Source organism: Lissotriton vulgaris, chromosome 6, assembly GCF_964263255.1.
Source record: "Lissotriton vulgaris chromosome 6, aLisVul1.2, whole genome shotgun sequence".
Lineage (NCBI taxonomy): Eukaryota > Metazoa > Chordata > Amphibia > Caudata > Salamandridae > Lissotriton > Lissotriton vulgaris.
Window position 1 is genome coordinate 1,778,279,479 of NC_141694.1, and position 20,975 is coordinate 1,778,300,453.

Genomic DNA, 20,975 nt, shown 5'->3' on the forward strand with positions numbered 1-20,975 from the left:
ATCTCTGGCCCTGATGGGCCCTTTGACATGGGCATTTTAAACCTTTGCTCCTGTTGGCAGGCTTCAGCCTCCAGGATTGTTAGTTTTGGGTCTCTAAAAGTCTCTGATGTTCCTAATGAACGACTTTAAACATATTTTTGTAACCTTCCCTCCTGCCCCCAGCTCCTAGTAGCCTCCCTCTTGGACTTTGTTCTTCCAGCAGCAGCTCCTCGAGGCCTTCGAGACAGAGTGCATGCCCTCCCTGCCATCTGCAGACCAAAGGCCTTCTGGCAACTTGCAGGGAACTTATGTGACATACAGGAGTCTGAGGTACCCCTTAACCTGGAACCCCTAGTCAGGGTTTATACACAAATATCAAATGTTACCCTTTTCTCAGGGTCTCAGCAACTTCACCCTCTGCTGTCCCTGAGGGGGAGTGTGCAATGACAGTGTCACTAGGTCTAGGATCAGAGTTTTCTAGATTCCAATGATATAACTCCAGCGTGGGTCCCTCTACTTCAGCCACATGGTTGGTCCGTCGCCTTTCATCTTCTGTACCACTCCTATCTCAAAGTCTCTGCCCCTGAGAAATGGTTTAAAAGGAGAGCTGGAGAGTACTAGAAAGTGGGTGACCCTACTCAGCCCAATGGTGCCAAATAATAGCTCCCCAACTGACCACATTTATTGGGAGCAGCCCATAGACTTGTGCACAACGCTGTACAACATTTTGGGACTGCTCCACTCCTAACTGAGACTGCAAAACTGGTTTCTTCCCTCCAAGACTTCAAAGTGAACCCCTGCTGTGAGCAGTGGTAGATCTGCCTGTGCCACCTTTGTACCTGTGAGAAAGACTTATCAAGGCTTCCTATGGAGAATCCTGCCCCGCCTTTTCCTTCTTTTTTTGGAGAAGGAGAATCTTCCCAAATGGGTCTGTGGCCCAGGCACAGTTCCATCTATCAGCTGGCCTGTAGAGTAATGACCTGGTCCAGCAATGCAATTTAATACCAGAGTCTCATTAGCCCAGGCTCATGTCAATATCCAGGAAATCAAAAGGCATCAGGGAACACATGTAGATACAAATATTTTTCACAAGTTCGAGTAACAGGGACACATTGAAAGATTCATGCCTGTGGCTTCTTTATGTTGAGCCAGTCCACAACTGCATTTCAAACAGTGTTCACCCAAAGTATTAATACAGTTAAGCACCACAGGCTGACACTTTAGTCAAAAAGAAAAGGGATGGTTCTTTTTGATTTCACAATAAAATTGTAATTCCTACACAGACCATCACCAAGTTATTCTGGATCCCATTTGCACCTAGCAACTTGAGCTCTGATAGCAGGCTGAGTCAGGCGACACCCTGCACACACATACATGTGTGTAAGCATTACTGGAACAATCAATATATTTATTGGAGAATGCTTTTATTTGCAGTCACTGTCTTTGAAAACTGCTTGATGTAACCTGAGTTCAATGTTCAGCTGTGGCTTTTGGCTGGCTACAGGAGTCTGATGCTCTGCCATCTAGGTCCAGATTTGCTAACTATTCATGCAACACAACGCAGAAATCAAACTTTCTGCGCATCGTTGTGCAGAGGGGTAAACTCAGCTCAGAGCCATACTTATTTAGAATGGCCCCTTGCTGATGCCAGTCCCTGCCTGGGTCTATAAAGACTGGCTCACATGATACACAGCCTCACACCGTGCTTAATTTGATCTGGTGTTTTCCGGTGCTCAGTACCGGCACTTAATTGCCAGAATCTACACTTCCGACAGCTGCCTTATGGTGGAGTTATTTGTGTAACTTAAAGATGAGCAGAGAAACAGTTGTTTGTTACCTCAATATACATTAAAAACAACTTATACCGGCCACCAATCCATTCTAAAAGCTTTGGCAGCCCCAGTGTGAATTGACTTCAGTGTGAAGGTTAGTAGTTGTGTATAGACAGTGGCAATGTGTGGTGAAAACTGCGGTGGCCTCCTGATGAGGCCCCAGCACTTATTTGTTTACAGATTATGCACTGATCAGGCATTGAGTGTGTGCTTTGTACTGAAGCACACATGCACTGTGCTGTGTTTTCTGGTAGAAATGAACACATTCTTTTGTTTATGCTTGCTTGAAGTAGCTATTCGTTTTTGACACAAGCTCGGTTTAGCTATCTCAGTTATATGGGCTTTGTGTCAAAACCTATGGGCCTTTGCGCTGATTGGCCACAGTAACACCGCTCTGACACAAAGGCACACAAAGGTCTATTTGCGTTCAGAAAAAGGCAGCATTTTTTGCTGGTTTGTAAATATCATTTATTGGCGCTTTGTATCGTTTGCAACGCTTTGCACTGATGCAAAACCTTAGTGAATATGGCCCAGTTGTCTTCACTATTGATCCAAGGATACTGCCTATCAAAAAATCAAGTAAACGATGATACATGTTTTCCTAGGCTTGAATTTAACAAACATCCAAATAAAAATTAAAATGTATACAATATGCTCATCTGGTTCGTGCTTTAAATTGGTATTATGGGACCGTATTTTGCTGTTTTATAATAAAAAAATATGTCTTCATCCGTAGCATCATTAAATCTAAACTGTCTTACTGGACGTTTTTGGAGATTATATCTTAACAATTGAAATATTATAAAAAAGGAGAGGCACATATATTACAAGTAAAGAAATCCAATAAATGAAGGCATGTATTTATTTACTTAAAATAAATTCCATTTATCTGAAAAATTCACTTCTTGTAAAATGCGACTTAAACTACTGTCAAAATAGCCTGGATAACAAGATAAGCCGAAAATTCATGCCACGGAATAGCTTACTTTTTTCTTACAGTGACTTTCAACAAGGGAGACAAGATGTGTTTTTATGGCATAGTTTAATGTGCAATATGAAATTGAATCTTGCAATACATGCACTAAATTCAGAATAGCCTCATTCAGAAGTGACAGGACAGTTTAGATAAGCTGAGAGAAAACTGATAGCCAATGTTCAGTGCAATGACACATCTTTAGGACCCTGACACTATCTATTACAAAGCTAAAATTGTATATCTCATTGAAAATTTTAAATTCATGCTTTCACTTGATGCGCTTGGGCCTTGCTTTATTTGCATCCAAGGTTGTTTATAGGAGATCTATGTTTAAAAAACCTGAATACATCTGAGTTTTCGTTCGCATAATTTAAAAAACATTGGAAAGTATGATAAAAAGGAATACAAATAGCATCTAATGTGATGCAAAAAATTGATAGCGAGTCACCACGAATTATAGTTCATAAATGCAACCTCGAGGTTCTGGTGACATTTCCTAATCTTTTAGCTTCAGTGTCATGCTTACACATTTCATCAAAATTCTCACAGTAGAGGTAGAGTGCCGGAGAATGCTGCCTAATCGCTCTTAATCTCACAGATCTTTGAAGTTGCTGGGGCCACAAGGTTGTTTGAAAGATGGGATTGTATGGTTACATGTTGACCACGATGCTAGGCCTGAGGTGCAAAACTCACAAGGAGTCCGAGTAAAGTTTAAGAAAGATGGAATGTCCAATCAGGTTTGTTACTTAGTTTGAAAAAAAACATTTTAATAACTCCTAAAAATGTTTTTGGATAAATGTAGATGCACTGAAAGAAATTTGCTACTGATTACCATTGCTGGTTGTAGCATTGGGAGGGGACATCATTCATGAAAGGTAAAGTCCACTATGGTACAGTATATTGTGTTATAGTGGAGTGGAATGACGTGGACTCAGGTATACTGGAGTGGCGTACAGTGGAATGGCATACAGTGGAATGACCTAGACTCAATTAGGATACAGTACTGTGGCGCATATTGGAGTGGTATAGAGTGTAGGGGCGTATACTACAGTGGTATGCATTGGAATAGCATAAAGTGGAGTGTGATAAAATAGAATTACGTTTGGTAAATACAGTAGAAGGTATTTCAAGACTGGAGTGTTGTACACTGTAGTAGCACATATTGTACTATTGTATGCTGAAATAGCGTAAGTTGAGTGACATACAGTGGACTACGGTACAGTGGAGTGGCGTAAAGTGAAATAGCGTACACTGGAGTGGAATACAGTGGAGTGTATACAGTGGAGTGGCATACAGTTTAGTGATGTACATTAGGCTTACATAAAGTTGATTATGGTACAGTGTAGGGCTGTAAATTAAAAGTCTGGAAGTAAAGTGACGTATATTGGTGTGCAGTAAAATGCAGAGTGCAGAGAAGGATAGTTTATACTACACTGGGGTACAGTGCAATAGGGTACACTGCTATTGCATAAGCTGGAGTAGCATAAAGTGTAGTGCCATACACAGGAGTAACACATGAATGAGTAGTCTCCAGTGTAATAACGTTACGTTTAGTGACATGAAATCTTCAAACATATATTGAAGTGGCATATACTGGAGTACTCTACAGTAGAGTGTTGTACAATTGAAAAGGGTTAATTATCGAAGTGTAGAGTCCAGTAATAGACAGTGTAGTGTAATTTACTGCAGTAGTTCAGGATGTAGTCTTGTAAAAGTGTAATAGCACATAGTGGATTGTAGTACATTACAGTTGTGTATACTACATTTTATTAGAATGGACTGCAGTAGTCGAGTGGAGTAGCATACACTGCAATAGCGTACACTCCATACTGTACTATGAAGTAGGGCATATTCCAATAGCATATAATGGAACAGTGTAAACTAGAGTTGTGTACAGTGAATGGCATACAGTTGCGAGCAGTACAGTGTAGGGGTGTCCAGTAACTGCCATACTCAAAAGTATTATAGAATACATTGGTGAACAGTATAATAGCATAGATTATAGTGTTCTAGGCTGGAGTGGCGTATTGTGGAGTATGGTGGACTAACATTCAGTAGATAAGCGTACAATATAGTGGTGTATACTGTAGGAGAGTACAGTGGAGTAGCGTACTTTTAATCGCATACAGTGGAGTAATTTAGCATACTTGTTCCACCCGTTTCATTATTGAAAAAGAAAAGGTTTTGCAGGGTTTGGTCATGGAATTCCAAAGAAAAAAGGGGGGGTCCCAAAACGTGCTTAATTCCAAAGTATTTAACACACGCTTTTGTATTTTCCATTCCGTGAAAACCGTCAGTCGTATTTTGTTACAATGTGGCAGGATTACTTATTATCGTGCCCACATGATAATTTTTAGGTAGTAGTTTAGGTAAGTAGTGTAATTAGTTTATAAGTTTTAAGGTATTTCAAGTTAGTGAAAAGTGTAGTTGCGTTATTTTAGCAAAATATGGGGTATTATATATATATACTGTATTTTATAGTTAGGATGACCGGAGATAGGGTTTTTTTTTATTTTTGTCCCTTAATAACTTGGCACCCATTTGACAAATGTCCACAAAAATTTGAAGACCTATTGCTTTTGTTTCATTTTGGAGTACTTAAAGTTTTGCAGCTGTTCATCAAGGAGATGCAAAGAAAGAAATGGGGGTCCCAAAACGGGTGCAAAAAATCCAATGCATTTTACATAGACTGTTGTATTTCGAGTAGAGAGAAAACTGTTGGATTTTTACAACATTTGGAAGGACTCTATATGATGGTGCGCAGAAGATTCTTTGGGGGTACTGCAGGTAAGTAGGATAAGTATGTTTTAAATGTTTTTAATTTAGCTGATTGGCTAATGACTGATTTTACAAAAGTTAAAGGTAGCCATATTGTTTTCAGTTTGAGTTTCCAGTTCTGTATTACATCATTCAATGTAGGTAAGTATTAGATTTGGTACTTTTCCCATAACTGTTACCACTAGTGGTTATAGGTAGGAAAGAATATTTATAAGTGTTAGATAAAAAAAATTTTTAATGGGGAACCGGAAAGAAAATGTTTAAAAAAATCTTAAATACACTAGAAAATACTATCGGCTCACAAAGGGCCAGATTCTGAGAATCTGTCCCTTTGCGAGCTCAATTTTTGCATTTGAGATTCATCATCCCAAATGCAAAAATCGCTATTATAGAAATCGCAAATTTGCTAGGAATTGCATTTAAGGAATCTCTATTTGAGATTCCTTAAATGCAATTCATGAAACATTTTAAAATTGCGAAATCGCAATTTTGGGCCGCTATTTACCGCGAAGTCAAACCTCGTGGTAAATAGCGGAAACTTAGAAAAATGCACTTAAGTGCATTTTTCTAAGTTGTATGTTACACACACACATGTCCTTGGGACATGTGTGTGCGTAACACCAGCCTCCAATATTATTTCAGGGGTGCAACAGGTTATCCTTTGGACACCCCAGCACCCTTGAAATCGCAAACTCAAAATGCGAATCGCTAATAGCGATTCGCACATTGATATGTCTTCCCATTCATTCCTATGGGCCTTTAGGCCCATAGGAATGAATGGGGAGTTATTCCTTATTTGCGATTAGCAATTAGCTAATCGCAAATAAGGAAGCTGTAGGAATCGCAATAAATATTGCGATTCCTACATGAATCCCGTTTTGCGAGTCTGTAATAGCGATTCCTTATTAATCGCTATTACAGACTCGCAAAACATGCCGATGATGAATCTAGGGGTATGTTTCATAAATATAGTGTGTTGAAGTGTATTTTTAAAAAAATTACATATTTTCTGCGCCAACTACAAGGTAATTGTGCTTGAATTATTCTCAGCTACTTTCATTTGCTCGGGGCTCATTCCAGTCCATTTTTTTCACCCACCATGCCACTTTAGACAAAGGCTTGACTCATCCAAAGACCCAGTCTGTTCTGCACTGCCAAGTCCTTTCCAGAGGGAACCACTTGGAACCCAGGCGGATTCCGACATACTTGGGTCACATCAGTGAGGTACAGCTTGAGCCCTATTGCACAGTAAGCACTGTACTGACACCCAGACATTACCATCTCACTTAGGGCATCAACTACAACAAACGCAAGGTGATGGAGTGAATACTTGAATTAATCTCAGCCACTGAAATCGCTTAGGCCGCACTCCAGTCCATCATTTTTCACTCACCATGACACACTAGACAAAGGCCTGCCTCATTCAAATCAGTACAGGCGCTGCTCCTCCTGGTAGCAGTCTGTTCCAAACTGCCAGGCAAGGGCCCAACCAGAAGCAATCCTAGCCCCTTTCGACCTACTTAGGCTTCATCAGTGAGGTATAGCTTGAGTCCTATTGCACACTGAGCACTGGAGCCACGTCTGGTTATACCTGTCACGTAGAGTATCAATTGCATTCCCCAGCATCCATTTGTATAGAAAGTGGCATGGCTGCTTTTGTGTCTTTAAAAGAATAGCAAAGGCAAGTGCACTTCATTGCTAATCACCCATCTCTGCAGGAAGTGACATCGCTGCATTTCTCAGCATCCATTTATGCAGAAAGTAATATTACCAGTTACCCACTAAAACCATCTTTGAAAGAAGAAAACTAAGCAAACAAAATGTATTTCCTATCATCCATCTGCAGAGGAAGTGGCATTGCTGCATTTACCAGCATCCATCTGCACAGAAAGTGACATCACTTCCAGCCTTCACCCTACTTCAATCAACTCCTCATGATATCCCACCACTTAGTGTCCTGAGCAAAGGGGGGACACAGACAAGGGCATTGCTTCTTTTGGACTGTGACAGGAAGGGCCTTAGAACAGAACCCCTGTTCCACTAAAATCTAGGAAGCAAGATATAATCACTTTGCTCACCCAGCATCACAGCAACACATAGACAGCACACTCTCAAACTACAGAACATACATTCCAACTCTTGCTCTTCAGTGTTCCAAGCACCAGTCGTCGCAGACCTCAACGCCTATCACAAGCTGGATTCCCTCTTTATCACAGAAACATGGTTCACCCCACATCCTCATATTTCCTAGCTGTCCTTCCTCCCACAAGCTACAATCATCCATCATGTGTACGGCACAAATATGAAGGAGGTATGACTCTCTGTCATCCATACTTGCCCCCTAATCCTGAACAATATACAAGCAAGTGCCATACAAGCTCATGCATCTCCTGATATGCCCCTTCTTACTCTCTGCAGCTCAGACCGCTACCTTCTATCTCATGTAAAAGTCTCTTGGACATTGGTGAATTCTCAATCTCCCCACCATCTCATTGGATATACTTACACCACTCTCTTGGGTGACTTCACCTGCTCAAACAACACAAGTGCAAAACACAGGACACCTTCCTCAAGCTATTGACCATGCAAAGTGGCATAACCCATCACCTAACCACAATTCCAAAAAAAGGCCACATCTGTCACCTTGTCTTTTCAACAGCACCAATAATCCAATGCAAACCACCTATTCCCACGGGTTGGGCCTAGCAACTCCCCATCCCCTATCTGCTCCACTCCAATCAACACACCAAGGCCAATCAAATAGACCACACCTTTAGATCTTTCAAAGACTTCTCCATTAACAGATCCTTCAAGACATCTCCTTCAGAGCCTAATGCTCAAACTCATCTCTCGCCCTGCCAACTCCACATACAACAGGAGGTGATGGCTCCATCCCTGGATCACGTACCTTTGACCAAAAGTGGTGTGTAACTCCTCCTCACGTGTTGAGAGGTTGTGTTACATTGTACTTGCCAAGGAAGTCAGTACACATAGTCAGGAGTGACCAACCGGATCTCATGCAACCTTTGAATCCTCCAATCCTGGAGTTGCATAACCACTGCATGATGAGGGCATAGATAGTTCTTTTTTCTCCTGGACTTTTTCTGGACCTTTTTAGTCAGATCATCTTGGCACATCACTGGCTGCAATGCAGATACTTTACACAGCCTTTAAGGCCAGTTTCCTTATATAGGTACTGTCCTACTGGGTCTTTCCTGGATCAGTTTCAGCTAATCCATGTAGAATGTGTACTAACCCAGACACAAAACCACAAGACCAGATTCTGCAGGTATGCAGAGTGAGACCGGAATGGGGGCACAGGGAGCTGGTATCACTTTAGGAGAGGCACTGTGGCTACTTCAAAGTCTAAGGCAACCAACCACACCCACCCCAAAAAAAGCAACTGTACTCAAGCAGGGGGGAAAGGAATGTAGATAGTCCAGTCTCCTCATTCCAGCATTGACCCTGGGTATCCTTGCACAGGCCAACCACCATTTTGAATGCTACCCCCACATAGAGTCTATGGGTTTCCACCTTGCACAGACATGCACATCTACACCTCTTACGTTTGACCACAGATATATGCATGTATGTACAGATATCCTCCATGAAAGTACAGACATCATGAAGGAAAAGGCTGCACTCTCCTCCCACATGGAGAGCAGGAAAATGGCCCCACCTAGAATAGTGATTATGTTTCCACATTCATCTGTCTCCCCCAGCCTTGGTACAGAAAACAATGACTTCACACGTCGATAACAGTGCACTTTGGGGGCGCCAGCATCTTCTGAGTCCAGCAACGCGGCCTCGTATGAGTGAAACAGGGGAACCATCATTGAGAGGTTGTTGTCATTGCTGAGAAAAGCAACTGGGTCACACAGAAAAGCAGGGTAAGGGAGGTCAGCATGGCTTTCCAGGGCCATGCAAGGGACTTTTGTCACACCAGCAAGTTTGTATTATTAATGATATTATTATGAGCAGACCACTGTTTGAACTGGTTCATGCTTAGGTCCTTCTGAATGGCAAGTCCTTTTTAAAGGTTGAATTAGACCAGCATGTGACACTCCTTCATGAGACAGTAGACCAATTATGTCTCATCTGCATCCATGCTAGTAATGTCTCATTCACAAATCCTTTAACTGGCTTGGAGCAAAGTTCTGGAGTATTAGGAATTTGAAGAGCTCTTAAGAGCCCTGAGTCCTCATATGAATCTGGCAGTCCCTGAGTTTACTCGTAGGCTTAGCCATTTTCGCATATGGCAATGTCAAAAGGGATCATTTGCACAGTTGTAAATATGATGCAAAGATCTATTTGCTCCTGTTATATTTGCTTGGTTTCTCCAGGGAATTTTTTTTCCTCCATGTGTCTAAATTACTATACAATGCAATCATCAATTTAGGGGTAATTGTCCACCATGAAATGTTGATTTCAGCTTGAAAGGAGTAAATCACAGAGGGCCTGATTACAAGAACAGGTAAATACCGATACCGCAGGGTTCACCATTGACCAGGTGGGATAAATAGCACCTTTACGAGTTTCTGGAACATAACACGTGGATTCTGGTGCTTAAGGCACCAACACCTGCATGGTACGGTAAATACCGTATGCTTTTCCCTGTTAAATATCAGCAGGTTTCACCAGCCGAAATTTTGCAAATGTAGAGGTATTTAACACATCAGATACTTATCGGATGCGTTAAATACCTTCAGGGCCCGAATCTTTTTGGGGAGGGATATTCCCTGCAAAGGTTTGCTGAATGAGCTCAAACTTGCAAGTTTGCGAATTTGTGGGTGCTCAGTTTACCAGCTATTTCCGGGGAGCTATCCAATAATGCTTACAAATCTCACATGCATATGTTAATCAACTGGTATCATTTCCATGTGGGCGAATGCCAGGTTAGGAATGGGAGGTGATCCTGGTCAAAGATATCTTTTGTGCATCTGTCTACCTTCTACCAAGGTGCACAAGAACCTTTGGAATTCCGACTAATGCTATTTTATACAACAGTGCAAACAGCATCTGCTAAGGAAAAGGGCATGCATGAAGTGATGCACATCTATTTGTTAAATTAAAATGATGTATGTGGGCTTTATAAATTAAATCAGAGATTGACTCAATCCCTGAGGAAGCGGGAGGCATTCTGTAAGTTGCAGCTCTGCAGTTCTCATCTCTCCTACTGTCCCAAGGGATTATGTCTCCTCCTGATTCATTAATGGTCGACATCTGTGTCCCTGGTCCCATTTTGTCTCTGTGTTCAACAGACTGGATTAACTACTTTTCATGGAACAAGGCGCTGCGCGGGGACTCGCAGCACTGAGACACCACTACCCAATCTCTTCCAGTCCCAGAGGACCGTGGTCTCAGCTGAGCGCACATTTATTGCTGCTGACACCTCTAATCTGCAGGTGTTGCTGTGAACGCCACTTCTGGTGCTGTATAGAGAGACAATGAATAGGAAAAGCCTCAGCTGGATGGACAAGTAGAGTCGACGTTAGTGCTGTTCCCGCCTGTGCCCATCGGGGATAGCAGTGCTGCCGACTCCAGGGAGCCCGAGCTGCCCTTCTTGTGATGATCATGGGTTTGAGTTGCACACACTCTTCCAACAATAATTGCATGCAGCCCAAAGTGCTATCCTTTTCAACTTAAACATCAAATATATATTTCCCTTTAGGTTCGCTTGTTTTACAACCACACACACACACATAAAGACAATCCTGAATGGAGCACAAATTGGTGGGATAGCAGAACACTTATAAATTCAGTTTAATAAAAGCATTCAATAAAGTATACATCAAATTACAAATTAAAAACAGAAGTTTTAAAAACATAAATCCAGCAGATTTGGTGACATAAAAATTGGAAAAGACAATCACATTTGTCATAGAAACGTTAATTTGTGAAAATACATTAGGACAATAATAGCAAAGACACAAATTCTTGGTCAGAATGTGGTTCCGCGTTACACAAATTTATCAACAAACAAAGCGTTGACGCGTTTAAGGTGGGTTAAAGCGAATAGTACCACCTTCTTTGGGACAGTAAGCATATAACTTCTCTTCTCCTAACTGTTTTCATTAAAACCTATTTGAAAAAAGACCATTTGAAATCCATATTCTCATGATACACATTAAACATCCATATATGAACAATTCATTACTTTATCTGAATAAACAGTAAGTATTTCTATAGCGACAATCCCGTGTGCTTTCCCCAAGGTTAGGGTAGGTATTAAAAAAAACACCAAAATGGCATACATGCTTCTAGTATGCAATGTACAGTTTATCAGCTACACACCCCAGCCAATCAGGTTTCCCAATAGCCCATATCACTCATATTCATTTATACCGCTCAGAGGGTAAGTCAACCCAATAAAAATTGATATTAGCTCACCGGTGGGTAACACTCAATGAGACGCCGTTCTTATTAAAATAAATCCTGGTGAAGCAAACACTAACCTGCACATAGAAAGATAGACAAAGGGGGAAGAGGGACATAGTTGTTAGGCCATTCCCTCAAATCGTTCATTAGGTTGCCATACTTATTTTGAATGAAAGCATACCTATTCCATCTGTTGAATTAGTTGTGGCTTCATATAGTGATATTTCAGAAGTACATCTGATCCATCATAGGATTGATGAGTGGACTGGCTATGCTCCACCCCTTTGCCACCACTCCCCGACTATCTGTTAACGATATCCGTGTGAGGATGATATACACAATAAGCAATACCGTCAGCTCAAGAGTTTAACATTATCAAAAGAGTAGTTGGGTGCACACACTGTCCCAACAATAATTGCAAGCAGTCCAAAGGGTGATGTTCCTATCCCTGGCTATCCTTCAGAACTTCCAATATTCACGTGTGCTCTATGCATGGTAAACATGATGGCTTATTTTACATTTGTAGCCATAATGGATGATGGATATATACAGAAATGCAAATGAAATTAAAGTGAAAATTTAACTAAAAACATTTGGTAAAATTGTTGTATAGTAAAGTTGTAAAAGACTATTGAGAAAACTATTCCAGGTTCGCTCAGTTATGTTATTTGATGTGCACCTTAGTATAGACGTTTACTACAAGAATCATTAATTCCTGATCTTCTACAAAATTCTCAAATATTTTGGATGCGATACTTTGACTTAAGACTTCTTCGTACGCATTTTATTCCCAATGCACAGATCACACTGTATTAATTTCTGAGTATTAAAGGAATTCGGAAACTCTTATTCCAGTATTAGAGGCTTAGAAAGAAGAGGCCAGGAACCTTCTCCACATAGGTCTCTCTATTCCAGTTTGGCACATCATATGAGATGTTTTTCTCCGTGACCATTTTCTGAGCTTTAAGCATGTTTTGAAGATTTGAATTAAATCATCCTAGGAGATCCCTATGAAAAGCTGAACATCTTATTCCAAACCATGGAACGTATTTATATACAAGGGAATTTCTTATAACATTGCTCAGCATTGCTATGGAAGGCTTCATTCTGTGTATATATACACCGAACCACCACACTCTGCAGCGAACCTACTAGCAGCAATGTGCGGGACTGTGACTTCATGGTGGTACTCACACTCACTGTAGTGGTGGGTGCCTCTGCTCGCTGTAGTGACTTGCGGTTGGAAGTAAGGAGGTTTGATGCTGTTCCACCCACTACAAGATCCAGGATTCAGTGGGGCAGTTGCAGACACCGCCCACTTGGACAGGTACTTACAAAGGTGTTTCTGTAGCGCGGGAAGTTCAGACGCCTCTGAACGTCCGCCCCCCAACCATGTGGGAATGTCTCCAACAACTAAGGGAGGCGCTTTCATAAGTGGACAGTGAATTCTTTTTCGAGACAAACGGCATCTGAGGAAGGCTATTACGCTGAAATGCATCATGCCGATCGAATGTGTGCACTGAAATAAAAGGACGTACCAAACCTTACCTGCGTGGGCTGATATCCTTTCTGGTAAAGGGAAGGTTTTTGGTTTCATATATATATATATATATATATATATTCACTGAAAAAAACATAGGTTATAGACCATATATAGTTAGGGATTAGCATTTACAAAACCTTATTTTACTCACACAAAACCATTGAAATTCGCATATATAGTTAGTTGCACTAACTATATATCGTGCACCCGCAATCCACTGCTGATGATGTCACATATTACATCATTCATGACATGGTCAGTGACATCACTTATGAAATCACTGATGACATCATCCAGTGACTGTATGTTTCTGTAAAGTTAAAATATGTCTTACATATTGAAGAATGAGTGGATGTATAAGTGTCTGGATGAAGGATTTAGTAGGTGCATGACTGACTGTATGAGTGAGTGATTAAATGTGTCTCACTGAGTGCATGGGTTAGTGACTAAACTGTCTTAATTTGTGCATCATTATGTCTGTTGTTCTGTAAACTGCTGCTTGTGTTGATCAGTAGCTATATGAGTAACTATATGGGTTATTGATTGGTTGCCCAAGTATTTGTATGGCAGACTGAGTGTGTGTGTGGGTGAGGTGTGTGAGGTGTATGACTCTGTGCATAGATATGTGAGCAGTTGATTCACTAGATGTATGGGTTCAAAAGTGCATGTGGAAACAGCTGTATGGGCGGTTGACTGTGTGCATGAGTGTATTGGTGAGTGAATGGATATCTCAGTGCTACATGTCAAAGTAAGTACATATGTAAAACACAGTACATGTGAGAGTTGACATATATAAATAACTGTGCATAAGAGCCAGTGAATGTGTGAGTGGCTGTATGGATCATTGTCAACTTGTATTAGGGATTGTATAAGAGAGTAAATATGTGTTAGTATATGTTTGAATAAGTAAGGTGTGTATAACTGTATAGTTGAGGAAATGGAGGTGTGATTGATTCTTTGCATGACTGACTAGGTGTGTGAGTAACTCCATGGATGAGTGACAGTCTGTGAGTGTCTGTTTACACTGATTGTATCTAAGGTTATATTAGAGTCTGAAGAGGTTCATTGTATTATCACATAAATGATATCATCAGTGATGTGATCAGTAATGTTAAATGAGATGTCATCAGTGATGTAATCAGTGATGTCATTTGAGATGTCATCAGTGATGTCATCAGTGATGTCATTTGAGATGTCATCAGTGATGTCATCAGTGATGTCACTGACCATGTCATGAATGATGTAATATGTGACATCATCAGCAGTGGATTGCGGGTGCTCGATATATAGTTAGTGCAACTAACTATATATGCGAATTTCAATGGTTTTGTGTGAGTAAAATAAGGTTTTATAAATGCTAATCCCTAACTATATATGGTCTATAACCTATGGTTTTTTCAGTGAATTTTCAAGGTTTTGTAAATGCTAATTCCTAACTATATATGGTCTATAACCTATGGTTTTTTCAGTGAATTTCAATGTTTTTTTATAGCAAATATAAAAAGCTGTAAAATGTATTATTCTTTTAAAGGAAAAATATATTTTATATGTTTTTAATATAACTTTTTTATGCATCTGCCAAACCCTGACCTCTTAATAGTGCACTGTGGTGGAAATGATTTTGGGACTATGACTGGGTTGGTCTGGAAATGCTTTTAAAGGACACCTTTCATCAATTGATGACACTTTTTCCCCAAACTGCCTTGGTATATTCCAATATATGCCAAAGACAGAAATGGAAGTGGTCCAACCAATTTTTTCCACAATTTGAGAAAGCACGGAAACATGTGAATAAATCTGTTTCTGCTTACTTGAGAGACTTTAGAATGGGTTTAATATACAACAATAACTTGCGTTACAACATGCATAGAATATTCCTCCTGAATTTAAAACTGTGCATTGGAACCTACTTGTAGGTACCTAAATTAGCCACAGAACCCAATAGCTCTTGTCAGAGCTACCCTACCTCTGATCATTCAAAACGTTTATCTTTTTCTAACTTTTTTTTTTCCGCCAAAGTACGCTCCCCGGTTCGCTTACGGGTGCGTGTACCGGGCGCTCCCCCCGCAAAATTTTTCAATTTTTATTTTTTTATTTTTGCATATATCAGCGTCCTAAGCCCCCCTCAGAAAACCTAGAGGGTCACAAAGTGTCTACCGTGCCCCCTTCTACCCATTCCGAACATTGTTTGTCCTCCATCTTGTGTCTTAATTCTACCGATACACAAAATGGAGGACTCCCGTAACGCTGCCGGTTCGCGTACCGGGCAGCGCACCGGTGAGCGCTCGATAAAAAAAGGTGGGAGAGTAATTTACAGAAAAACCACTAGAGACACTTTCATCAAATATAGAATAGGCCCTACTACATAGCAGTCCCTACCATTTACCCACATTTGATGGAATTCCATTGAGAAAATTATGCTGTAAGCCTGACTAAATATCCTGAGGTAAATTACCTAACAAAAACACTTATGAAGTGTTAGAATTGGCAACCAATTAAAATGCTACTTTCATTATCTTCTATTATTTCATGACATTTGATTGGTTATGTACCTGAATATATATAAAGAAAGAGAGAGAAACGCAGCCATTTTGACTACTACTTCCTGAAGTACATTTCAAGTGCATTTCAACTGAGAACTTAAACTTCTTTTTTAAAGGTAAGATGTTATTTTAAAAACTGAAGTATGTTGTGCACTTTAAGTTAATTAGGAAAACATTTTCTGATAGTTATATACTATCCCTCTGTAATAGTTATAGAATAAGATAGACTTCTCTGTTTTAGTTATGGATGGAGTTAGGCTTGTCTTGTATAATTATGAATTTACTTAGGCTTTATCACATACATTTTTTTATATTTCTACTTCCAGTCTGATACCATACACTGCCCAAAGATAAAATTACTGTTAAAAAAAACAAACTACCTGTCTGAACTTAAACCCAACAGTGCCCTATCTGTACTGATATATTTTTTTTAAATTCAAATTACAGCACAAAAATGGAAGGAGAGCAAGAAAATACCATCGAAATTGTTCTGGAAAGCAACAAAGATACAGATATTGAACCCAATGACTCTGAATTCTTTGATGAATCACGGGACTATGAACTTCTTCAATGTGTAGAATCAGTAGATTTCCTGATTGAAAATTAGGACATTTCTGACAATCAAATATTAGAAGTTCTTTTAAATTTTGAAAACGAATCAGAGAAATAAATATATATTTAATAATTCAAAAATAGTTTGAGACATTATTCATTTTTATATGTATTTTTTAAACTAGTACCAAATTGATTATAATGTAAAATTAGACTTTAAATATACTGTGCAACTTTTTTGTGTAACATAGTAAGTTTGCTCATAGTTACTTCCTTTCTCCCACTATATTATCTCCAATGTGTATTTAACATCTCTTTATCATCTCCTGCCTCCATGGTGTTTCAGCTTTCCTGACAGACTATGCTATGAATTCCATATACCACAATAACTTCTGAAACAACATGCAAGATATCTACAAAGGAAACGGTGTATTTTTATTTTTAGACTCTGGATTGGTACCTACATGTTGGTACTTAAATAAAAAAAATTAAAAAAAATACAACAAAAAGAAAATCAATATACATACATTATTTGAACATTCTTTCATTCTATTTTCCCTATATTATGCTCCCCGCACCGCTTCCCGGTGCGCGTACCGAGCGCTCCCCCCGCAAAAAAACGATAATAAAAATTATTTATTTTTTCCCTGCGGGGCCCTTTTAAAGCCCCCTCATCAAACCTAGGGGGTCAGGGAGGATGTACTCTGCCGCCTTATGCTCATTTCCCCCTTTGTTTTTGCCACATCTTGTGTCTCGATCCTACCGAGACACAAGATGGCGGCCGCTCCAGACTGTTTAGAATGTTCACAGTCACCGGGGAGCCAATCCACTTCTCCTCGCGAAGTTCCGTTACGCGTCAGGTACGCGAACCGGGGCGCTAACCGGGACGCTGTCACAGATATATCTGTTTTTTTAAACATTAATTTCTCAAAATCCACTGGAGCACATATTTTAAGACATAGCAAAGGCACGTCGGGCAAACCATATCTACAATTTTGCCAAGTTTCGTGTAAATCCATTCAGCCGTTCGAGCTAAAAGTGATTCCAACCGCCCTATGGAAAAGTGAATGGGAAAAACGCGTTTTGGGACCCCCCTTTTTTCTCGGCCACCCCTTGACGAAACCTCCCCAAATTTTCAAGGGCTGCTCAGTAACAGAATGTGCCATTTTCCTGAAAATTTCAGCCAATTCCGTCCACAAACGCTAAAGTTATTCGACATAGAATTTTCAGAAATCCCATAGGAAAAAAATCCTAACTATATATACCTACTGGCGACCGCCAGTAGGTAATGTATATATATATATAGGGCTACATATATGGTTTCACAAATATGTGATATGTTTCCGGGGTCCCGCGCAAGGGCTGGAATATTCATGTGCTTATGAATATTGATGAGGATCCCCTGGAAGAGAAGGATAGGTTACTATGGGATATCTAGTTGCCAATTTCCTACAGAGTAGCCTAAATGAGGGAATACTGGCTTAATGGATCATGCTCATTTTCAATAGGTGCTCTAACAAGAGCATGATAAGGGTGTTATATAAGAATCTTATCATCAGCTTATCTTTTGTCCATATATGGGTTTTCCTTTAAGAAACCTATAAGAATACTCAACTTATCATATATGGACCACAAGTGAAAAAACCTAAAATATTTTTGGATTTTGGATACTGGAGTATTGTGTTAAAAGATTCCCTAGTTAAGATGCCTGTCAAATAAGGTGACTTCTCTTCCTGTGCATTCAACGGGGTGTCGAGGGATTTGTATTTGTATTTGTATTTGTAGTTGAATTTAAAGGGCGCGCAGCTACCTGCAGGGGGTCTCCCGGCACCAGTAGAGACGTGCTTACAGATCACAGTTATTATTGAGGGAAGAGCCAGGTTTTAAGGTCTCTGCGGAATTTCAACAAAGATGGTTCGAGTTTCAATGTCACCGGAAGAGAGTTCCACAGTCTAGGGGCAATGCAAGAGACGGAGCGTCCACCCATTCTCGTCAGTTTGAAACGCGGAATCAGGAAATTGCCTTGGGATGAGGATCTGAGAAGACGAGATGGGGAGTATTGTTGAACAAGAGACTGTAAGTAGGTTGGAGCTGACCCTTGTTTGATCTTATGCATAAAGCAAAGAGCTTTAAATTTGACTCGATTTTCAATATGGAGCCAGTGAAGGTCCTTAAGAAAGGGGGAAATAGAAGATTTCCACGGGCCCTTACAAAGGAGACGGGCTGCCGAGTTCTGGACAAGCTGAAGTCTCCTCTGAATCTCCAAGGTGACTCCAAGGTAAAGCACATTGCCGTAGTCCAGGCGAGAGGTAATCAGAGCCTGGACCACCGAACGCCTCGTCGAGACTGGGAGCATCCATAAGATCTTCCGGAGCCACCCCAGGATGGAAAAACAGGTGGCTGCCACCTTAAACACTTGGTGACGCATGGAGAGTGAATCATCCAGAACGAAGCCAAGGTTGCGGACCTGCGGCACTGGAAGGGGTGGAGGACCCATTTCTGACGGCCAATGAGCGGGGCTACAAAGGTGCTTGTGCTTGCCCAGAATGACCACCTCCGTCTTATCTCCTTTCAGTTTCAGGAGGTTTGCCTGCATCCACTCTGCTACTCGGCTAAGTCCTAGTTTAAGAGCAGATGGATTATTTGCTTCAGCCGAGGTGAGGGAGAAGAGAATCTGGGTGTCGTCTGCGTATGAGTAAAGGGAAAGACCTGCGTCTTCCACGATGGTTGCTAGGGGCCTCACGTAGATATTAAAGAGCATAGGGCTCAGAGAGGACCCCTGCGGCACCCAATACGCAGATGAACGAATAGAGGAGGAAAAACCAGAAGAAACAACCGGAAATGTCCGGTGGCTTAAAAAAGAGGCCAGCCAAGCAAGAGCAGAGCCAGTCACCCCGGCCGCTTTCAATGCTCTCAAAAGAATGGAGTGTGAGACCGTGTCAAATGCGGCGCTTAAGTCTAAAAGAATAAGCGCCGAGGTCTCACCATGATCAAGGCGAGTGCGTAGGTTCTCAGTGACCCCCAAGAGGGTAGTTTCGGTGGAAAAGTGGGAGCGGAACCCTGATTGGGACGGGTGTAGAAATCCTGTAGTCTTCACATGAGAAGTGAGATGTATGTTAACATGCCTCTCCAAGATCTTTGAGAACATGGGCAGCAGGGAGATGGGCCGGAAGTTGGCAAGCGTCTTGGGATCTGCGCCAGGTTTTTTTAAAAGCGAACCACCAATGCTCTTTTCCATTCGTCCGGGACAATGGATTCCCACAGTGAGGTGTTCAAAAGCTCTTGAATAACTGAAAGAACATCAGGAGATAACTGGCGAAGGATGTCCATAGGGATTGGATCCAAAGGGGAGCCTGAATTTACTTTCGCCATACAGGCGAAAAACGAGTTTGAATCAAACAGTGGCCACTCCGAGATCTGCGTTTCCGGAAGTGGGGGGTCTAATATGTCCAGAGTAGAGGAGTCAGGAGGGGACTTGGGGGAGGTCAGAGAAAGGGCACTGTAGATAGTTTCGACTTTTGATATAAAAAAATCTGCAATTTCATTGCATTCCACTTCCCCTAGCCCAGGTGGGGTGGGAGAGGTGTTAGAGCCTGCTAAATTCTTGACCATAGAGAAGAGAGCTTTTGACAGATTAATAGCCTTTTCAATAGACTCTGCGACAAAAAAGGCTTTCACCTTCCTGCAGGCTCGATGATATCTCCTGAGTGCTGATCGATAGATCAGTTTGTCATTAGGAGCGTAGGCTTTTTGCCAGGATCTCTCCCGGTGTTTACGTTCGGACTTCATTACCTTTAGATCGTCCGTAAACCATGGGGCTGGGGCAAGGTGTGGAATCGGTCGTCGAGGACATGGCGGCAAATGGGGCTTGATGTTAGAAGTTAGCCAGTGAGATACTTCCTGAACCAGAGAGGTGCACCTAAGTTTGGTGTCAGGGCGGGTGGCGGTGAGTGAGTCGTTAAACGCCGAGATGTTCAACCTAGTCCAGGCTCTGTGGTTGGCCATGGTGCCAAAGCAGGGCATGCCCTTCGCGGTATCAACAGGCAAAGTGAGGTGAATCGCAAAGTGGTCAGACCAATCAAGGGGAAGGGCAGGAGAGGTGCAGTCAAACAAGATGTTAGAAATGACAGGATCAAGTAGGTGGCCTGCCTGATGGTTAGGACCACGGTTGCGCAGTATTAAATTTATGGCCTCGCAGTCAGATAGAAACATTCTGCTTAAGCCATTATGCGTATCTTCCAGATGGAGGTTTAGATCTCCCAGGATGGTGAAATTGGCTGACTTCATCACATAAGGGGCTACACGTTCCGCGAAAGAAGAAAGCCATTGAGTTGGTTTATCAGGGGGGCGGTAGATAAGTATTCCCGATATCGTCAGTTGAGGCGTGACTGCCA

The 20,975-nt window shown here is 41.2% G+C and overlaps 1 protein-coding gene across 1 annotated transcript in view; it reads left to right on the forward strand.

The window, feature by feature from the left end:
• The window catches only part of LOC147709470 (L-gulonolactone oxidase-like), a 722,418-nt gene that overhangs the window by 174,916 nt on the left and 526,527 nt on the right, over positions 1–20,975 (forward strand). The gene's annotated exons all lie outside the window — the stretch shown is intronic.